The 6096-nt window shown below is 30.8% G+C and overlaps 1 long non-coding RNA gene across 1 annotated transcript; it reads right to left on the minus strand.

Annotated features, from left to right (window-relative positions):
* Window positions 1-349: 349 nt before the first annotated feature.
* On the minus strand, window positions 350-3719 carry LOC126746429 (uncharacterized). Its single transcript, XR_007663888.1, has 3 exons — window positions 2918-3719; window positions 716-820; window positions 350-648 (listed from the first exon to the last, which is right to left on the minus strand). It is a non-coding gene; the product is annotated as an uncharacterized LOC126746429 (long non-coding RNA).
* Window positions 3720-6096: the final 2377 nt, after the last annotated feature.

A 6096-nucleotide genomic window follows, 5' to 3' on the forward strand; every position in this document is an offset into this window, starting at 1 on the left:
GCCTCCAGCGCCATCTTCTTAAAACATTTTTTTAGATATTATTATCTTGTAAAATAAAAATACATAGTACAAATATTTATTTTTTTAATATTAATAAAGTTCATACATTAACAAAATATTTAAACAAAAATAAACATCGCATTTCTACATCTAACAACGACGATATAGAAGAATAGGTGCAGGAAGTTAATTAGGTATGTACCATAAATTTAAAAGACCATTCTTTGAGTAATTTTAAAACAAAAAGTTCATATAAACATATGTCCAGAAATTCTTCGTTCTCAATATACAGGGTGTTAAAATTTAACAACAACTAAAATATACGCCACTGACTTTTGTGCAATTTTTATTATGTTCTGTGGATTATACAAATTAAACTTTTTTGTCTCTTGAATTGAGTTTGGTGGGATTGCGCAGTAACGAGACAAGATCTACTAACAGAAGCCAGATGAATCATCAGATGAATGTGGGAAGGTTTTAACTAAATCTGAATAAAATGAATAACGTTAGTTACAAATACCGGATGTAAATATTTTTCAAAATGTTTACCTTGGCATAATTCTTTGGTTGAATGCGAAGATGTGCTTTCTAGTGCAGGAAACAAAGTACCTACAGAAGCTACATCGGAAGATTGTGGTAAAGTTTCATCTAAAATTGAATAACATGTATAAAGTTAATTATAAATATCGCATGTAAATATTTTCAACATTGCTACCTTGACATAATTCTTTCGTTGAATTCAAAGATGTGTCTTCTAGCGTTGGAGAAAAAGTTATAACAGAGGTCACATCGGATGAATGCGGAAAAGCTTCATCTAAATCTGAAGAAAATGTTTAACATTAGTAAAATCTTAGAACATTAAAAGGCTAGAAGTAGCATGCCGTGGAACTATGGGCAGATTTGTTAACTTACAACAACTCTGATGCAATGATGCCAAATGCTTATAGAGAAATGGCAAAAATCACTTTATAATATCATAATAATTTTCAGTTGTTTCCGAAGGCTCAAAACAATACTACTGTTCTCCTTTAATAAAATATCAAGCATTTTTTTAAAATAAATTTGATAAGATCCTCTATATCGAAGTCAATATAATATGTTAAATAAATGAAAATAAAGTACGAAGCAACGAGAAAACGGTAATGGCATCGCAACGCCGCTCGATCGCATTGTTGATACCACCCATACAAGCACTCTCTACCAGTGACGTCGTCAACAAATATTTACCTGATAAATTTTTATTAATTATTATAGAGTTTGAGTATAAGTAATATTACCATTTACCAACTATTTATGTGTTTTTTTAACGGACTTCGTTAGAGGAGGGTCCTAATAAAAGGCAGCATTTTTGTCAAAGCATTTTTATGGAAATTAAATATTTTATTAATTATTTTAATAATTAATTATTATAGATTTCTTAATAAATCATGTTTTAAGACACACATTTTTATTATTTTGCATAATTTTATTGTTATTGTTATATTGGACAAAACTCAGTTTTACATCAATTACTTTATATCACATAATATATACTTCTATGGTACTGACTTTTTCAAAGGGACAGTATTGCTTTAGCGGAAAGAGTTAAAACTACAAGGATGTTGTGAAGCAATTGCAGGTTTTTTATAGGTTATAAGATTTTTATTATAAGTATTTAGCCTGTATAGTGGTTTTGAGACATTTAACAGTGACCTATATAATACCTAATACCAATTATTATATCATATTAATTTATACTAAAAAACAAAGCTTACGTAAGAATAAAGACTATGTACAATAGATTAGATAAGATAGTTTATTAGTAGTAATATACAAACAAGTACTTTTACAAGTCAAATAAAATATGTAGTATGTTGGGCTTTTTCGAAAATCATGTTATTATTTCTTAAGTATTTTAATAATGACTTGAGAAATCTAATTCAAAAAAGCAAAAAAAATTACAGTAATAAATTAATATGTGGTGCCAATTACTATATGTATTATTGTAAGTTGCAATATGGTAAAACAAACAAAAAATTATCGACCAAGTTTTAGGGAAAGACAAAATTAACTTTATACATAGATATCAATATCTAAATAAATTTCAAAATTTTTTAAAGGCAATAAAAAATTAGTAATTTTATCTATCTACCTAATGTCTATATTAAAAAAAACATAACTATATTATATAGATAGGTACATTTAAAAATATAAATATTTTGGTATTTTACGCACACTTTCACATTCAAGTTTTTATTAGATTTATATCTATAAGATCCCCTATTCTACGTTTATGATGATGGTAACCCCATGATGTGATGTTATGAGAGTATCGGTACTTACTTGTGAAAAGATCGGCTTGAATCACCTTTTTATCATGATGCGGCACAAACGACACAAGTTTTTGCCATCCTAGCAATTTAAAAAAACACTGAAATGTGGCCTTTTTCCTTTTTAAACCAAAAATTAATGAAAATACACGAATCCCGAAAATAAACAAAGAGGCCGTTTGACAGATGACACTACGCGTATGGCTCAGGCGCTTAAGCTCCGGTGTTGTCGCTTCAAATTTTTTAGAAGCAGTTTTAGGGATAAGAATGTTAATAATTTTGTTTTTTTTTGCTTAAGGATATTATATTTATTCTTAAAATAGGTTAATTGTAGTATTTATACTTTTTATTTTAAATTTTCCTATAAAATACAACACAAATAAGTTAAATTAACGTTATAATGGTTGTTAAAATATAGCTAAAAATTTCCTCCGTTGGAAATTTGCGTCAACTTGACAACAGAGAATCGGCAAATATGTTTGTAAACAAAACACGCCTCTTGCCCCTGTGCACATGTTGGACTCAAACAAAGTTGTTGTTTACTAATTCTAGCCTTTCAATGTTCTAAGTTCAAAAAACCCAACGTAAATATTTTTCAACATTTTTACCTTAGCATATTTTTCTGGTTGAATCTGAAGATGTGCCTTCTAGCGCTGCGAATAAAGTGGGCACTGTATTTTTATGTAGTCTGTTGTGTAAATCGTTTAGAAACATCTTGTTTTCAAAATGCCTCCCACAAATTTTATAAGAAAGAGTATGGAGGTTCTCCTTTATTATCAAATCTTCTGCCAGAAGCAATTGCCCAAATTCTTGCCCTTCTCATTCTCTCGGAAATCTAAAAAAACTCAAATCACAATTATTTGAATTGTTCTTACATAAAACAGCCGCACAACGACTCATTCCCCACGATTCTGTAGCCATTTTAATCAAAATCACAAAACAAACATACAAAAGTTTTTATAAAAAACGCTACGCTTTGTAAAAACGCTATCAAAATAGTCACTAAGTACGGCGCTGAACTAGGCGATACACCTATGAATAGTAGTTCGATAAACAGTGAGCTCGGCATCCAGAGAACATGGCTGCGGCATGGCTAAGGATACTATTAGTTCATAGAGTAATTAAAAGTATGAGAGGGTTCAATCCCATAGTGACAAGTGGGCACCATCTTTACCCTAAACTCGATTGCAGCGTACGGTTGCGGTCTAACCGAACTAAAATAATTGACATTTGTCACAGTCGGTAAAATAGTCTACTATTATTGACCCATTAAATCAATTTTTAACAGCGTAAAGGCTGTGAATCTCGATCACAAACTCTAAAAAATTATGAAATAGTGCAAGTGTCTTAATTTAATTTTTTAAGAGGCTAAGAGTGATAATGTTTGTATTTTAAGTTTATTTTATACATTTTTTAATTGAATTCGTTAGTGTTTTCACATTAAATTCATCAAATTTGCTTTTTAGCTGTTAAGTTAATGCATTTAGGCCCTTCAAAAAAATAAATTGTTAATTGCACTTTTTCATTGATTTTTAGAGAATGTGAAAGAGATTTTACAGCCCAATACGCTATCGAAAAAAGATTTAATGGGTCAATTATGTAAGACAATATTTTAGAGATTGTTATATTTTTTTTTTCTAAAGTGCAATAAAATGGAATGATGGTGGTGAAGCGATGAATGCCAAGTTAATCAAAAGAAAAGAAGTACTAAAAATAGTGAAAGGTTTATGGCCTTAAGAGGGTCTCCAAAATGTTTGATGCCCGGAGGAACTTAACCCCTCTTACCTGAAACGCCCAGAGAAGGAATCCTTCACAATGCTGCTAGCTCAAGCCGATGTGGGTTCTAGCTTCTTTCTCAACCAAATGAACCAAAATTTCTTAGGTATTAACTACCCAAGAGTTACCCAACTAAATGTCAAAATCAGTATGGCGCCACCAAGTTTTGGATTTTATATAATCCCAAAGGACGCCCAATATTTATCAAAAATTATTTAGGCAAGTTCAAAACGAAACTTGGAAAACAAAATCAAAGTCAAATCAGTATACACTATTGTTTCCAAATTACCTATGATATTCCAACCTACTCAACTCAAGTGAAAAACAAATTAACAACAGAAAATAACAATTTATTTAAGTCTTGATTATCACAGAGAATTATGTTATGTTATTTATCGTTAAGAGGAATAATTATTTAAGTTGGTAATAAGGAACCACAACATCACGCAAAAAAATACACAATCAAAGTGTGGTTGTCAAAATAAAATAAATTATGTTACACCCAAACCTTTTGGGGAATGAAGCTTCAATTCAATTTAAACTAATAATTTACATGGCCCGGTATATCCCGCCACGGACATTGACCTAAGTAAAAAAAAAATAACAACCGTAACTGTTGAAGCTTCCCCACTTAAAATTACCCTTTTATTAGTTTACTCTAATATTTACTAGCTAATCTGAGAAAATTTGACATTTTAGGAGTAGTCTGAAAATAAATAATATAACCCAAGTATATACTCGTAGTACTACGAAGCCGGCTGCGTCTTACCTCACAGGAGTCACTTGTCACATATATATGTACTTTTATCAGTAATATTCAATAATAAAATAGCATCGATTAAATAATGTCAATAAAATTTTAAATAAGCTTATGTATGTATCTCAACTCAAAAGATAAAAGTTGTGATAATAAAAATAAAATAAGTGAATAAAAAAAAATGTTATGTTGTGTCACCTAGCTCCACACACAGCAGACTACTTCAGATTCGAGATTCTCCCAGAAATCCAATTCCCAGTCAAAGAAAAAACTGCAGGCTTCCAAGCTTCACCTCTTCCACTTCACAATACGCCAAGCTCTGGTAGTGGTCTAGGTTAGACGTTAGCTCACAGTTGCTTAAAATCTCCTCTAGATTAGAGCCAGTAGAGTACATAACCCCAAAACGAAAGCACCATGTGGCATAAAGAAATCAGGTCCGTACAAAAAAAATCCGTCCAAAATCCATGTTATGTAGCTTTGCTAATTAAATTGTCCCCTGCCAATGCCAATCAGAACCGCTATTTTGCCGATGTTCGAGGGCACGTGAAAAATTATTAGGTTTTAAATCGCCATAAAGGCCAGTAAATTCAACAAAACAACAAATTATAGCATTACGCCCAAAAAGTTGATTTACTATCACCACATTTAGTCAATTATATCCCCATATGGGTAAAATTCACACGAATTTCAAAAAGAACTAAAGCACTCTTCACTTCATGACGGCGGTCTGGGAAAAGGAACGACCGCAGAGGTCAAACCCGTATTTAAGCAATCACGCACAAAGTGTATTGCCAATCGAAATATATAACAAAATAACTTAACTTTTTTTATAAGTACCATAAAACCTTTTATAAAAAATAAATAACAAAATTTGTGGCCCAAGGAAGTTGGCAATGAAAATATGTATCACTATGACAATCAATTTCGATTTTGCCTAGACCAGCAACTTCTTGCTATCTTCCAAGAAAACTAATATTTACATTAGATAAAAAGAGACAAAAATTAGATAGGTCAGACCGAGTAAAATCAACCAGCATATCTGGTATGGTCAAGCCAAAATCAGATATTGTACTATGAACAGTACAACATACACAATAATTGTACATGCCCAATTAATCATTATTCGTTATAAAATAATTAAATAAAGTATGGAATAAGCAATATGGGATATAATTTAAATTCTAAAATATTTCTTTAGTCCAGAACCGGGTTTTATAAGAGTATAAATAAAATTTCATTAACAACCAGTACAAT

The sequence above is a fragment of the Anthonomus grandis genome, chromosome 17, assembly GCF_022605725.1.
Source record: "Anthonomus grandis grandis chromosome 17, icAntGran1.3, whole genome shotgun sequence".
In the NCBI taxonomy this organism is placed as follows: Eukaryota; Metazoa; Arthropoda; class Insecta; order Coleoptera; family Curculionidae; genus Anthonomus; species Anthonomus grandis.